The 17593-nt window shown below is 29.7% G+C and overlaps 1 protein-coding gene across 1 annotated transcript in view; it reads left to right on the forward strand.

Moving 5' to 3' along the window:
- Positions 1–17593, forward strand: part of LOC119609658 — a 98500-nt gene that overhangs the window by 16340 nt on the left and 64567 nt on the right.

A 17593-nucleotide genomic window follows, 5' to 3' on the forward strand; every position in this document is an offset into this window, starting at 1 on the left:
ATGGAAAATTTCCTATAAAAAGGAAATTTATGGAAAATTTCCTATAAAAAGGAAATTTATGGAAAATTTCCTATAAAAAGGAAATTTATGGAAAATTTCCTATAAAAAGGAAATTTATGGAAAATTTCCTATAAAAAGGAAATTTATGGAAAATTTCCTATAAATAGAAAAATTATCGAAAATTTCCTATAAATAGAAAATTTATCGAAAATTTCCTTTTTATATGAAATTTACGATAAATTTCCTTTTTGTAAGAAATTTTCAATAAATTTCCTTTTTATAGGAAATTTGCTTTTTATAAAAAATGTTTATTAAAGTTTCTTTTTTATAGAAAACTTTCTTTTTATAGAACATTTTCGATAAATATTCCCTTTTGAAAAAATTTTCGAGAAAGTTAATATATTATAGAAAATTTTCGATTAATTTTATTTTTAATTGAAAATCTTCGACAAATTTTTATTTAAATAGAGAATCTTCGGTAAATTTTCATGTTATTCTTTTCAAAGAAAATTGTCGATGGATTATCTTTTTATAGAAACTAATCAATAAATCGATTATAATTTTTATAAAATATTTTTAAAGAAATAATAATCGATAAATTTTCATTATTAACATACTAAATTTTCGTTTCGATTTTTCTCAATTGATACAATTTTGACTTTCTTGAAATTTTCTATAAAGTTTGAATGAAAAATTGTTTACTTATTTATATTATGAATAATGTGAATTTAATAATTTTATTAAATTACCAAAGTATTGAAAGATATTTGTGTTGAAAACTTGTCTAAATACATTCAACAGTACAATTATGTAAATTTGAAAGTTGAAGAATATTTCATAACCTACCTCCATATGTTTTAAATAAAACACCACAACAGATAAAGTGTTAAAATTGCTTTAAATTCCCCTTTTTAAAAAATTAATTTTTCCCTATAACATCTCTAAACAACATATTTTTATTTATTTCAAAGTATCATATTCAATCATTAGGATGAAACCAAGCTAGAGGCATTAAATAAAAAACAACTTTTCTCACCCCAAAATAATAATAAAAATTCTTCACACAGATACCACAAGAGTGATGAAGATAGAAATCTTTATTTAACGAAGTACGACAATGAATGAGTTGTTTGTGAGTAATTCTAGTGAAGAAGTATTTGTATGTATATAATAACTAGATCTAATTTAATTAGTTTTCTGACCCACATATCAGTTTGAATTACGCCAATATGTTGACATGAAGTATCTGTGGATGAGTATATTAAATGAATATTGTAACTTTTGGTTGTTTCTTCCCCAATTACTTCTACTTCTTTACATTATTTTTCTTTTCTTTTCAAATGCTATCTATAAGTACATTCATAATAGCCGTAGCCGAGTAAGTAAGAATAAAACCCATAAGCTTTTGAAATTTATGCAATATCTGGTCTAATTGGGTCGAAGTAATATTATACAAGAATAATTAACTTAGTTGTTGTTGAATTATTTACTTATTATACAATATGTGAAAAAAAAAACAGAATTAGTTTATAAGTTGCATATAATTACTTAGTGGAAAATGTTCGTATTTGTAGAAGAAAAAAATTGTAAAAACTTTACAACTACTTAGAATTGAGAACGAATATGTTAGATTCTAAACAATGAAATAACATATTACTTTTTTAAATTACTTTGAGGCATTTATATGCTTAATTAATTTCTAATTATAGAAATTTATAAATAATTTTATTATAATTAAAGAAAACTAATTAATATTACATAGTTATTAGTATTTGATAGCTATAATTAGCCATAAACTTTACAAAATTAAAATAATTTTTAAGGAATGTAGACGTTAAAAGAAATATACACGCCTGGTACCAAATTGACACCAAACAGTTTATAATTTTTCAATACCATCCGTTGTCAAAGTATATACATACGTACGACAACACTATGTAATGTTGACAATCTAAATTTTATACACATTCGTTGTCTAAATGTTAACAAACGTGGTAAGCTCACTAGTGACAAACAATCCGTTGCCAATAGTGAGCTTGCCACGTTTGTTAACATTTAGACAACGGATGTGTATAAAATTGTTGCAATGTTGACAACGTTGCGTGTCTTTGGTGTCAATTTGGTACCAGGTGTGTATATTTCCTTTTCCCTCTGTGTATGTAATCTCTGATCATTGCTGCACCGTTTCTTAACTTCTGAGATCCCAAAACATCACTTCCGTTTACAAACACACAGATAGACACAGTTAAGATTCATCCGATACACTCATTGGGAAAAACATCCGACACACGATCGATCGAGCGATCTTTCCTTTCTTTATTTCTGGCACCAAAAGAATTGTTCATCTTTTTAGTCCATAAACGATTCAAACCAATTTCGCTCGTATCCCAGATATAACGTTCTACATATATCAAACGAAACAAACTATAGTCGAACGATATAGGTCCGCACTATAAGACGGGGATGGAAAAACTCACCATCCACTTATTTCTCCATAGTTTTAGGCAAATATTTTAACATGTATAGGCGGTAGGGTGATCGACTCGATTTTTCAACCGGTGTTAAAACCGGTTTTTTCTGCTTTACCAGTGTCGGTTTTTTCTTAATGCTGATTTTTCGAATATCGAATAACCCGGTTTTTTCATTTTTTAAAAACGGGTTTCAAACACTAATTTTTTCAAATTAAAATATATTGTTTTATTTATAATGAAAAACCGGTTAACCGTTTTTTTCTGAATTTAAAAAATATCAACCGGTTTTTTTTAAATGTCAAATATTCGAACTATTCGAAAACCGGTTTTTGGAAAATGTCGAATAATCGATCACCCTAATAGGCGGTCAATCGGGGTCAATTATAAAATTCAGTAAAGAGATTTTGGCTTGTAAGAAACTTACTTCTGTATATCGAATTTCATAGTTATACTGGCATTTGTATGGGAGCTATGAGAAACGTGGACCAATACTACTTTTTATCATTATAAAACAAATGAGCGGACAAACAATAGGGGGCGTGGTACCTCCTATATGAATTAAATATAAATAGTCGATGTCCATGAACTAATTAAAGATAGAATCCTCAAAATTTGCACGAACAATTTTGGAATTCATATGAACTTTTTGGGAATAAAATGGGCGGACTGAAAATAGGGGCGTGAAAGATAAATAATAAGGGGTCTCTCATCTCCGATATGAATTTAATACGAAATTTCCTGTATATCGGAAACCGAAATTTGGAAAAATAGGTGAACTTACAATAGTAGGTTTTTACTCCTCCCATATGAACTTAATACTAAAGTGATTATAAAATTATAAAGGGTCTTTGTAATTATATTATTTTATGGGTAGCGAAGTACACTGGGTATAACTAGTAAACCTGTTCCCAAGACGGGAGAGGAAAAATTTCCCAAACAGTTACATTCGGTTCATGTTCTCTGTGATGTTCTGGCCAGATTTCAGATCCTTATGGTCCCACAGATCAGATGGTGTCGATTCGGCTGGTTGGGCGCACTTCACATATGATCTCTTAAAGCTCAGTTTCGTGACGAAACAGCTGATGATAGGCTTACACAAGTTTACGTAAGACAAAAAGGAATCATCTGGTTTATAACAGATCGGAATGGGTAAATGATTTGGTTCAAAAATTATTTTCTTTTGGGTGATTTCACGAAGAGGCCCTACAGAGTTTGGGTTTAAAGAATTTCTAAAACTAGATTTTTAGAGTCAATTATGGACGGGTTAATTCTAAAAACTTCTTTTCCGGCCTTTATGGATGTGGTTTCAAAATTTTGAAAGACATCAAGAAATTTTTCTGCAGTGTTGTTCTCTAAGAAGATTTGATTCCTTTTGTCTCATGGGTTAAGAAAGAATCTGATATATCGGGCGCAGTGGGGTTATGGAAACAATGAGATTATGAAGTGATTTTCTAAATTACATGATGCGGCATTATACAAAAGTAGGCGCACTAAAACAACATCATAATTACTTTCTACCCACTAATTTTGTTGTCACTTTCCCCAATAGATCTTTCCGTTAATATTTGCTTAGCAATATTACCCGCTAACGTTCAAAGTAATGTCTATAATTGTTTGTTTTGAAAAAAACATTTCGAAACAAAAAAACTAAATAAATAAATTTCTAAATTCTTGCATCCGCATGAAGAGTTCAAGTTTGATTATTTTGGCTTTTCAATAAACTCCACTAAATGAATACAATTTCAATACGGTGTAAAATAAATTTACACCCAAATTGCAAGATTGTACAAAAATTAAAAAAAATCAGCAAAAATAAATTCATAGAACATTTTAATTAATACATAAATAAATTGCATACAATTTTACTTTGAAAAATAAAACTGACTAAAAAAAAAAACTAACATGAAATCTAAACAAACCACACATTAAAACTATAAAGAAAAACAATAAATATTGTTTTTACATCTTTCCGGTCAATGCAAAAAACACTCTCTGAAACCAAAAAAAAAAAAATCAAGAAATATAAAAGTACATATTATGGTACTAAATGTATATGTATGTATGTATGTAGATATGTTTGTTTGTGTAAATCAATGTACAATGTATAAATATTTGCCAGACATTTGTACCGGATAGGCAGGCAACAACACATTGCTTCTTGTTGTTTGTTGCTGTTAATGTTTATGTTGTTGCCGTTTTTTGTTGCTGTTGTTGTTGTTGTTAGTGGTGGTGGCTGTTATTTTAGCCAATGTTGAAATTAAACAAATTCAAAACACAAATCCAGCATTAATGTTAACAAATTCGAAAACAGCATGTATTAACATGAACGTGAGCATTTTGGTTAGTCGTTCGTTCGTTTGTTCGTTCAGTCGCTTCACTATGACTACACAACTTCTGTCCAAACAAATAACAAACAAATAAATGCAATTGAATAGTGCTTGAGCGGAAAAGCAGCAGTGACAAGAACACAAACAAACATATTCACGATGAGCTGTATAGGCACCTCAGAGTAGAATAGTATTGGTTAACTTTCTGGCTGCACACAACCCCACAATTGTTCGGAAAATTTACATACATTCAAAGCGAGCTTAGCCAACGAGTGTAGAAACAGTCAGAATATACAAAAAGATAACACATTTTTTATTGTCCATAGTACAAAGCTTTGGAAAGGTTGGAAAAAGTACCAAGAATTCGGGCAATTATTTAGAGCTTTACATTTATATAAAGAAAGTTCGGAAGAAAGTCTCGAACCATTTTCAATGCCAAAACTCTCCAACCCTCAAAGGCGAAGTTCTACATTAGGAAAGTTACCCAGCAGTTTGGTGGGACAGGTTACCCAGACCGGCCACTCAGACGACTATCTGTTTTAAAATATCCTACAAGGAAATCATGCGTCACTTCATAGATTACAAAGAGACAGTCAGAAAGCTAGTATAAAGGAGTCAATGAATGGCAACGAACTTTCTCTCTCGTTTACCAAGGGGACACAAAAGTGACAACTGTTCACAAAGAGTACAAGAGTACATTCTTGACGAAAGACTGATTAAAGAAAATCAGGTGGTTAGACGTTAATGGCAACGACTGTCTGGATGCATTAATTCTTTGTCGAACTGTGTACTATCAGATTAACCCCGAACTTCCTCATTCTGAGAAGGCTTCTTGTCATCTTCTTCACACCATATGATATCATCTTAGGATCACGCCTAGGATATTACTGATCTTACCCATCACTTCATTACTTCAAGTGACCTCAGGGATTTTGTTGTCCATGTATTTAATTCAGTCCTTGTTGCATTATCCTGATGGTTTTGTATTCGTCAGGTTATGTTGTCTCAAGCTCTCTTCTCTTTATAGCAAGTATATTAGCTCTTTCACTGCCGATTATCCCAGAGTTGCCTGGTACCCATGTGATATAGGACTTACCACGGTAATACTATTCAGTTATGTCTCGCTTACAGTTGATATCGCGCCAAATGTCTTCTGACTATTGGAAAATAGATTAACCTCTGTTGAAGCCATATTCAGTCCAATCTATTTTACACATTCCGTGATAACACGCTCTTCCGCCTGGTAGCAAATATTCGTTTTCAATATACTCTCCCACTGATGTTAACTTTAATGTTCCATTTATCTAAAATTTTCTATTCTTGATCAATGTCTTATAATTTACGATCATTCTGTATCTGGTTGTCGATCGGCTACTTCCGATGTTTCTATATAACCTTCCGATATACTCAGTATACGAGCCCATTGAAACTCAATATCAATGGGGAGAATATCCAGCAATTTTTCTAGAGCTTTGGGCGACGTAGTGCTCATGTTTCCCTGAGACTAGTCCCTATTCTAGTAGACTATATTATTGACTTATAGGTAAAAAAAATGGCCTAATCACTTCAATATGTTTTGCGTTTTTATCCTCTATATGGCATTGTCATTTTAGTTCTCGGTCTGTCGGTCATTGATACATATCGCACTGTCCAAGAATCGGGATTTAGTATAGGAAATCGTGTTTCTTGTGAAAAGTCGAAAAATGTCTTTTCGAAAAAACGAATTTAGAGTCTCCTCGGCCCTCCTAGTCATAAAGCGCCTAATCAATCTGGATGTGGTTCAATCCTTATATAAGTATATCGGATTCCACTGATCTATCTTTAATATAAGTATGTACCTTTGTGGGTAATTTAGCTTTTAACCATTTTGTCGATTACTGGTTACAAGGTTTGAAGTAAAAAAATCGTTAGAATTATGGGTCGACATGACTTATGGGTCGCAAAACTCGGCTATCCAGGTTTCGGGCTAAATACTATGCGAATTTCAAGCATGAAGTAGTTGTTATTGACACATGAGCGGAAACTATATTCGACTACATCTGCAAGATTGTGAGGAAAGTACAATCCGGTCCTGCTAGAACTCGTGCACATGATAAAATCATATTTATATCATAATCATCTTATTCGAAACCTGAATCTTATATAATGAGGAAATTCTGAGAAGTTATGAGTTATAATTTGCTAGAAACTTATTTATCTTCATTTAAAAAGCATAAATAAACACTTGAGGCTTGAGAATGTGTGTTTACAGCGAACTTCCAAAACACTTTCTTTCAGAAGTCTCATCCCTGACAATTTCACGCGGCAAGCGCAACGCCAACAACATGAAAAACACAAGCAACTGAGAAAAAAACCAACAACATTACCTACAACTCCTCGTAATCGTACTAATGTTGGCAATTGAAAATACAAATATTTATGTAACTGTGCGTATAAATAATGAGTTTGTTTGTAGTGTTGTAACAAAAACAAAACGTATGAGTATGTAAGACGAAATATATGTACGATTCATTATCGCCAACAAATGCCGGTACATTATTGCTGCTGCTGATTCTTAAATGGTGTTGTTGTTTTAGTTTTTTCTGCTATTGGTGTTATTGTGATTGTCAGTGGTTTTTTTTTAAAGCCATTCGTCCTAACAAATGTCTAAATAAACGTCTTTTAAACCGATAGCATAGACAATTTGTGGCATTCGATTGGCGGTAGCTAATGTATTTCATAATGTGGTAAAAGCACAAAGTAACAAATTGCAAAAGAAAAACAAATATATATAATACCCAAAGAAGGTTCAAAGAACTTTTCCACATTTTCTTCGTTCGTTGCGTTAAGACAAAAAAACAGCTAAGACAAGGCGTTAAAGTATCTGTTTAAATGTGTTTTCGATTGGATTTTGAATGGATTTTCAGTAGCGGTATTATAAATATAAATGACAAATGTATTTATGATACATTTGGATTATAGGATTTACTATTATTTACGAGTGTTTTTTTCAATTTTACTTTTATTGAAATTTTGGCCTATTCATAAATATAACGATTTTATGTTTATAGATCAATACGTATGAGTAATGCATATGTGAGTATGCATTTTGCTAAGATGACGAATATTTCAAAATATTTATTGGATAATGATAATCAGTATCCAGTAGTAATAAGTACTTTATGTTTTCGACATTTGAAAGTCCATTTGCAGGGCAAGCAATGAACTGTAAATATTTTTAGGCCGAATGAATTAATACATGAAATTTTCATCAATGTGTTGAGGACATATTCATATCAGATCGAAATTTGAATTACCATAAATTTGTTTACGACTCTATTTGGAGGTTTGCAATTTACTACTTGCTGCCAGTCTATGGCCTTTTATCATTATAGACTCGATCTACAAGATCTTAGTAATTTCTATTAGTTTTCGTAGTACCAAATAGGAATAGAATATAGGTCCCTAGAAACAAGAGGTATTCGTAGACCCAGCGAAAAGTTGCTAAGATAGCATTCCTCGGAAGAAGAAAGATATGTTCAAAGTTCAGTTCTAGTTCAGTTCTAGTTCAGTTCCAGTTCAGTTCCAGTTCAGTTCCAGTTCAGTTCTAGTTCAGTTCTAGTTCAGTTCTAGTTCAGTTCTAGTTCAGTTCTAGTTCAGTTCTAGTTCAGTTCTAGTTCAGTTCTAGTTCAGTTCTAGTTCAGTTCTAGTTCAGTTCTAGTTCAGTTCTAGTCAGTTCTAGTTCAGTTCTAGTTCAGTTCTAGTTCAGTTCTAGTTCAGTCTAGTTCAGTTCTAGTTCAGTTCTAGTTCAGTTCTAGTTCAGTTCTAGTTCAGTTCTAGTTCAGTTCTAGTTCAGTTCTAGTTCAGTTCTAGTTCAGTTCTAGTTCAGTTCTAGTTCAGTTCTAGTTCAGTTCTAGTTCAGTTCAGTCTAGTTCAGTTCTAGTTCAGTTCTAGTTCAGTTCTAGTTCAGTTCTAGTTCAGTTCTAGTATCAGTTCTAGTTCAGTTCTAGTTCTAGTTCTAGTTTTCAGTTCTAGTTCTAGTTCAGTTCAGTTCTAGTTCAGTTCTAGTTCTAGTTCTAGTTCAGTTCTAGTTCTAGTTCTAGTTCAGTTCTAGTTCAGTTCTAGTTCAGTTCTAGTTCAGTTCTAGTTCAGTTCTAGTTCAGTTCTAGTTCAGTTCTAGTTCAGTTCTAGTTCAGTTCTAGTTCAGTTCTAGTTCAGTTCTAGTTCAGTTCTAGTTCAGTTCTAGTTCAGTTCTAGTTCAGTTCTAGTTCAGTTCTAGTTCAGTTCTAGTTCAGTTCTAGTTCAGTTCTAGTTCAGTTCTAGTTCAGTTCTAGTTCAGTTCTAGTTCAGTTCTAGTTCAGTTCTAGTTCAGTTCTAGTTCAGTTCTAGTTCAGTTTCTAGTTCAGTTCTAGTTCAGTCTAGTTCAGTTCTAGTTCAGTTCTAGTTCATTTCTAGTTCAGTTCTAGTTCAGTTCTAGTTCAGTTCTAGTTCAGTTCTAGTTCAGTTTCTAGTTCAGTCTAGTTCATTCTAGTTCAGTTCTAGTTCAGTTCTAGTTCAGTTCTAGTTCAGTTCTAGTTCAGTTCTAGTTCAGTTCTAGTTCAGTTCTAGTTCATCTAGTTCAGTTCTAGTTCAGTTCTAGTTCAGTTCTAGTTCAGTTTTAGTTCAGTTCTAGTTCAGTTCTAGTCTAGATATGCATTATAAGCTTTAATGAAAGTTTGGATGATACGATTAGGCAATTTTACTTTATAACGTTCTCAAAAATCATTATCTGGCTTTAAAGTTTTATATAATTTTCAAATAATTAAATTATTATTAAAATTAGTTTTTTCTGAAAAAAGAATTACTAAACCCAATGCTTAAACAACAACTTTTTACATGGGCAGTCAACATAATTTTAAAATTTCCTAATTATATTATGTCTTCCTTTCCCTCTTGAATCTTTTTCCTTGTAAAATTGTGGCTATTATGAGAAATAGAGGAAAACGAATAAATAAAAGCCCGCAAAAAACATGCTGCTGATTAAAATGTTATAAAATAGATACATTAAAGGAAACCATAATAAAGGTGATATGTTGCATATGAATGAATAAGCGAATGACTACCACAAATATGTATTTCCTAGCCATATGAATGTCCGTCTGTCTGTCCCTCTATGCACAATGTGAGACATTTGTATATTTAAAAAAAAAAAACTTTTTTTCGTTTTTTTTAAGTTTTAGGTTTTTTCTTTTATATTTTTTCATAGTGTTTGGGCCACATACCATAGATGTAAATAAGAAATAAATATAAAATACTTTGTTTATTGCTGGCTATGAATTACTAATATCAACAACTTTGCAGCAAATTCGTACATACGTATGTATGTGATTGCGATGTTATTATATTGGTTATAGAAAAAAAAAACTTAAACTGCAATATCACAGGCGGCAGCAGCAGCAATAGCGACATTAGTCGTCAACAATTTTTTTGTAAGACTTTTTGTCGCAAGAACTAAAAATGCATTAAGCATACTGATGAATCAACACAATTTGTACGTATTTCGTTTTTTCTATATAAACATTTGAATGTAAAATATATACAAATGCATAATTTTATATATCTTAATATATGCTTATACGAGGGCAGTAGAGAAAATTAGTTAGAAAAACTTTTTGTCTAAGATCTTGTAAATTTCGATATGACTTGACTTAGGATAAGAACAAATGCTTAAAGTTCCGGGAGCTAACTTAGATGACTCAATCTAAAAGATATTTAAATTTTTGAAATTCACTTAAATTTTTTAAGAAAATTTTCCTATTAACATCGTATATCTATATGTTTAAATATTAAGTACATACACTATATATTCATACATCGACTCCAAAACACTTAACATGACTTTGAATAGATGGTGTCATGATAATGGCCATGATTTATGAGAATTTTCTTAACGCGAACAAACTAGCGAAACAACATGCAAAAAAAAAAAACACAACAATAATACTTAAAACAATATAAAAAATATATACGACAAACTGAAAATAAAACTTATGTTAATACTTAGAATATTTTTACATCTTAAAAACCAGATCTGCTGGAAAAAAGACCAAAAACAATAACCAAATTAAAAAGAGTAAAAAAAACAAACGCAAAAATTTGCATTTATTTGATTTGAACCCTCTAACTAAAATGCATTATTTAACTGGTTTAATAAATAAACATTAAAGTGTTTAATGTTTGATTTCCGGTCTCTTCAAAATCGTTTAAGAGTTTATAACTATATGTGCAGACGTTTAAACAATTAAACATTTCAATTGAATTGCTTTCGTTTGTTGCAGTAAGCTTATGCGACATACCACTTGTAGAGTGCGGGCAGAAATTTTTTATAAACTCACCAACTCGGCACAGTGGGTCGAGCGACAAAATTTTCCAAAAAAATTTTTAAGTTATCTGATTCTATGTCATGAATTGCTCCGACGATATTATCTCGCTTAATCTATATAGTTTCTGGATTATCTTTGATATGTGACGGTATCCCACAAGAAAAAGTCTAAAGAGGTCAAATCGCAACTCTAAGGCAGCCAATTGACAAACAAAATCGATTAAATGATGATCTGGGCACCGAAACCCAATTCAGCACGGAGTTGGTTGAAATATCGCACTTTCTGCTACTGTATCCATATTTTCGACGGGTCGGGAATTGCATAATTTCGGCTATGCCGAATCTTATATACCCATCATCAATTGTGAACCGATCATCATAAGATTTATTAGAGAGATTTTTGTTCGTATAAAACTTGTTTAATTTTTATTGTCAGGAGGATAGGATCAACAAGGCACATCGGTGCTGGGCGATATGTAGAAGAACTATAGGCATGAAATGGGGTCTTAGTCCTACTATGACAAATTGGCTTTATAAAAGTGTAATTATACCAATTCTAGCTTATGCTTCAATAATCTGATGGACTGCTTTGGACAAAAAGTGTAATATCAAACTACTACAGGCAGTTCAGCGTACATGCTGCTTGGGTATAAGTGGTGCCATGTGTACTACTTCAACCAAAAGTCTGGAAACGTTGCTAGATAGTCCACCCCTTGAAACATATTTAAGATATGAGGCGGCGATTACAGCCGAACGTCTCTTTACTTTAGGCGAACTGGCCAAAAGCGGTTATAGGACACGTCATCAATGTATACTGGACACATTGGAAGGTTATACACAATCATCGGACGTGCCTGAATTTTCATACCAGACACAGAATGTGTCGGAAACTGATCCCAGATATAATGTCTTGGTCAAGCGGAACATTAGAGCAAATACCAGTAGGAATCCGGTATTATACGGATGGCTCTAAATTGGGGGATAAAGTGGGCCTGGGGTTCTATATTGAAGACCCAGAAATAGAAATATACCACCGTTTACCTAATCATAACACAAGCTTCCAGGCAGAAGTCCGAGCAATAACGGAATGTGTAAATTGGATAAGAATAAATATGGCGCCCACGGCCCTTAATATATTCACCGACAGCCAGAAGGCAATTAGGACGATATCATGTGATAGAATTAAATCTAAGTTCGTATTGGATTGTAAGAAAGCTTTAACTGAATACTCTCCCAAAGGTAAGGTTTACAGCATATGGGTACCAGGACTCTCGGAAGTAGTCGGCAACGAAATATCAGGGTCACCCCTGATGAGAACAAGACGAGAAATCTTCTCAAAATGAACAAGTCTGAAGTTAGTATGATGGTACGTATTCTGAGTGGACACACATGATTACGAGCACATCTATACAAAATTGGCCGTGTGGATTCAGACGAATGTAGAGCATGTGGAGAGGACAGTGAAACTCTGGAGCACTTTCTTTGTCACTGTCAAGCATTCTTCGTCAGCTACAGGCAGCAATTTTCAAGATATTTTGAGAAAATTTGGACCATATGAGTTTTACAGCACAAGGACAATGCCTATTGAAAATGGTTGATCCGATCCACTATTTAACCTAACCCACATACAACCATACCTTCCGATTTGGGGTTTATAACTCATAACTACGATCTCTCCAAACTCCAAACAAAGTTTTATATAGGCATAAATGACAATGGCGATTTTTACAATGATGGGCGGTCGATTATGGGTACAAAAATTGACTTACAACCATTAGTATCGCGATGAAATTAAGCATAACTAACTTTTATATAAAAATATATCCCTCTTACCAATTTGTTGGGGATCGGCCTATATTTGACCCTTTATAAAGCCTTTTTTAGAAATTTAGTTTTTCATAAATAAATTGCTTAAATACATCAACATAAAAATTTCTTTATGAAAAATAATTTTCCAAATATACTCATGGTGTAGGGTATCCTACTTGTTCTTAATTCAGATCATTTTATCAACTTGCCGATTAAGATTATTAGCATCAGGCTGAACTATAATTAAGAGTAGTTTGCAAAGATACTACTTTGGGTAGAAGTGCTTAGTTCCCCTCTATTCCTATCTAATCAGCAGAAAACATCCCATAAATAGAAAACTTTATAGAAAACTTTCTGTATAAGAAAATAAAAAATTCATCGAAAATATTCTATAAGTATAACATAAAACCAAAATTTTCTATAAACAGAAAATTCATAGAAAAAATTTTATAAAATTAGAAAATTCATAAATTACTTATTCATAAAACAAACTGGCGATAGGTGGTGTATAAAAACAATCGACCCAGCCAGAATGCGGAATTCTTACTTGTTTAATTTTCAAATCAGATTTCTGCACACATGCCCTCATTTAATACTATAAATGCAAATACATGGAGGAGAGTGATTTTTCAAGCAGATGTAAATACACAAACATTTAAATATAAATAGAAATTATAGGCCAGACATTAATTCATTGGCTGCAAAAAAAAAATATTATTCAACAACATTCCCTAAGAAGTCAATAACCTTTACGAAATGTTGCTGTTAGAACTTTTAAATAAAAGGAAAAAAAAAATTGTAATAAAACGTTTTTATTAGTCTCTTGTAATATTTATAAAATGGTTTATATGCCCTTATATGCGGCATTGTTTAAATATAAATCTTTATTTTACAATACAAAAAACTCGATATGTTTTTATTTAATATATTTTTATGCATATTCTATGCAACAATGATGTATGTTTGTAGTTATCTTACTGTAAGTGTCAAAATTTTTCGAAATGTGAATTAATTGTTGATACAAACTTCAAACAACACATGTATGCATACACACATACATATTACTAGATTTTTTGTAAAAAAACTTAGATTTTTCATTTAAAGTAATTTCTCATGTAGTCATTTTCAATTTGTTAACGTAGTCGCTAATTTTTTTTTTTTGAATTTTATGAAATTTGTTATTAATTGCCTTTAAGATCATTTGGTTGTAGGGATGCCAAGATATAGGAAAATATAAAAAGAAAATTTATCGAAAATTTTCTATAAAACTAAAATTTATGGAAAATTTTCTATAAAAAGAAAATTTACCAACAATTTTATATCAAAAGAAAATTTACCAACAATTTTCTATAAAAGAAAATTTAAGGAACATTTTTTATAAAATGAAAATTTATCGAAATCTTTCTATAAAATGAAAATTTATCGAAATCTTTTCTATAAAAAAGAAAATTTAACGAACATTTTCTATAAAAAGAAAATTTAACAAAAATTTTCTATAAAAAGAAAATTTATCGAAAATTTTCTATAAAAGAAAATTTAACGAAAATTTTCTATAAAAGGAAAATTTATCGAAAACTTTCTATAAAAGGAAAATTTATCGAAAACTTTCTATAAAAAGAAAAATTATCGAAAATTTTCTATAAAGAGAAAAATAATCGAAAATTTTCTATAAAGAGAAAATTTATCGAAAATTTTTTATAAAGAGAAAATTTATCGAAAACTTTCTATAAAAAGAAAATTTATCGAAAACTTTCTATAAAAGGAAAATTTATAGAAAACTTTCTATAAAAGGAAAATTTATCGAAAACTTTCTATAAAAGGAAAATTTATAGAAAACTTTCTATAAAAGGAAAATTTTTCGAAAAATTTCTATAAAAGGAAAATTTATCGAAAACTTTCTATAAAAGGAAAATTTATCAAAAACTTTCTATAAAAGGAAAATTTATCGAAAACTTTCTATAAAAGGAAAATTTATCGAAAACTTTCTATAAAAGGAAAATTTATCGAAAACTTTCTATAAAAGGAAAATTTATCAAAAACTTTCTATAAAAGGAAAATTTATCGAACATTTTCTATAAAAAGAAAATTTATCGAACATTTTCTATAAAAAGAAAATTTATCGAACATTTTCTATGAAAAGAAAATTTATCGAACATTTTCTATAAAAAGAAAATTTATCGAAAACTTTCTATAAAAGAAAAATTTATCGAAAATTTCCTATAAAAAGAAAAATTATTGAAAATTTTCTATAAAAAGAAAAATTACCGAAAATTTTCTATAAAGAGAAAATTTATCGAAACTTTCTATAAAAGGAAAATTTATCGAAAACTTTCTATAAAAGGAAAATTTATCAAAAACTTTCTATAAAAGGAAAATTTATCGAACATTTTCTATAAAAAGAAAATTTATCGAACATTTTCTATAAAAAGAAAATTTATCGAACATTTTCTATAAAAAGAAAATTTATCGAACATTTTCTATGAAAAGAAAATTTATCGTAAATTTTCTATGAAAATAAATTTTATCGAACATTTTCTAGGAAAATTTATCAAAAACTTTCTATAAAAGGAAAATTTATCGAACATTTTCTATAAAAAGAAAATTTATCGAACATTTTCTATGAAAAGAAAATTTATCGTAAATTTTCTATGAAAATAAATTTTATCGAACATTTTCTATGAAAAGAAAATTTATCGAACATTTTCTATAAAAAGAAAATTTATCGAAAACTTTCTATAAAAGGAAAATTTATCGAAAACTTTCTATAAAAAGAAAAATTATTGAAAATTTTCTATAAAAAGAAAAATTAGCGAAAATTTTCTATAAAGAGAAAATTTATCGAAACTTTCTATAAAGAGAAAATTTATCGAAACTTTCTATAAAAGGAAAATTTATCGAAAACTTTCTATAAAAGGAAAATTTACCGAAAATTTTCTATAGAAGGAAAATTTATCCAAAATTTTCTATAGAAGGAAAATTTATCGAAAATTTTCTATAGAAGGAAAATTTATCGAAAATTTTCTATAGAAGGAAAATTTATCGAAAATTTTCTATAGAAGGAAAATTTATCGAAAATTTTCTATAGAAGGAAAATTTATCGAAAATTTTCTATAGAAGGAAAATTTATCGAAAATTTTCTATAGAAGGAAAATTTGTCGAAAATTTTCTATAAAAGGAAAATTTATCGAAAATTTTCTATAAAAAAGGAAAATTTATCAAAAACTTTCTATAAAAGGAAAATTTATCGAAAACTTTCTATAAAAGGAAAATTTATCGAAAACATTCTATAAAAGGAAAATTTATCGAAAATTTTCTATAAAAAGAAAATTTATCGAAAATATGAAAATTTTCTATAAAAAGAAAATTTATCGAAAGTATGAAAAATTCTATAAAAAGAAAATTTATCGAAAATATGAAAAATTTTCTATAGATAGAAAATTTATTATTTTAAAAGCCTTTGAAAGCTTTTTTGGTATTGGCATCCCTTTTACTAGGCATGAAAATATAAATATATAACCTTATTTAAAACCATTCTATTTTGTTGTACAACTTTTAAAATAATAAAACAGAACAAAAAAACATTTGTTTCTAAAAGTTGTGTGTTTTTTTAGTTCAGCCTATCAAAGATACTGAAAAACGTACATGTAAGTTTTGGATTTTGTTTTGCCATTACATGTTTACATTCTCGTTAGTGTTTGTATGTCCCAAATCTGTCAAATTTTTAAATACTATTGATTTACAGTTATTTATTTTTTTTTTTTGTTAAGAAATAACATTACTTTTTAAACTTGTGTTGAAGGTTTTGTTAATTGTTGTATATTTTATTATTTAAAGTTATTACAATTTTGTGCAAAAAAAAAAAATACAAAATATATTAATTTTAAAAACTTTATTTATGCAAATGATTGTGTCATAGGATTTGGTGTCAATGAAATACAATACAAAGTTGTGAACAGTAATTTTGATAAATCATATTTTTGAATTGAATGTCATAGCAGTTATTATTTTTTTATTGCGAATAATGAATGAATTGGAAATTTAAGTTCAAAGTTTAATATTTTTATATTCATGTCGTTCAACTATTTGCAATTGAGAGGGAAATATTGTCAAAAAAAACTTAAGTAAATGCCACGACTCATAACAGCATGATTATCGTGCAACAACATTCCTAAGCCAACTTAGATCACTATAAACACATTTAATTAACATTGATTAATCAAGTTTTCTCAGTTACGATAATTAAAATTTAATTTTCAGTGGTTTTTTTATCTATCATTAAAAAAACATTATTTCCAAGCAAACATGGCGCCCTAACGGGTTAAGGCAAAGATAAATATCTATAAATGATATCATGACCATTAAAATGTGATATAAAAACGACACCGTTTTTTTAATGGATGGCAATGACAAAGAATAAAATCTGTGAAAACAAACAACACAGTAGAAAGCTTAAAAAATGCGTTTAAAACTATAAAATTTGGCACAATAAATGATCAATCAAGCGTTACATGTGGGGATAATAGGTGGGGGCCTTTTCTTTTTTTTTCCCCAGAAAAAAATAGTTCCATTTGAATAAATTTTATTGTTGAAAACAACAAATAAATTAAGTTCGGGTGGCCTCTGTAAAATACTAGCGAATTTGTATA

Source organism: Lucilia sericata, unplaced genomic scaffold (genome assembly GCF_015586225.1).
Source record: "Lucilia sericata isolate MDLA Ls3-8-SP2 unplaced genomic scaffold, ASM1558622v1 Contig001030F_arrow, whole genome shotgun sequence".
Taxonomy (NCBI): Eukaryota; Metazoa; Arthropoda; class Insecta; order Diptera; family Calliphoridae; genus Lucilia; species Lucilia sericata.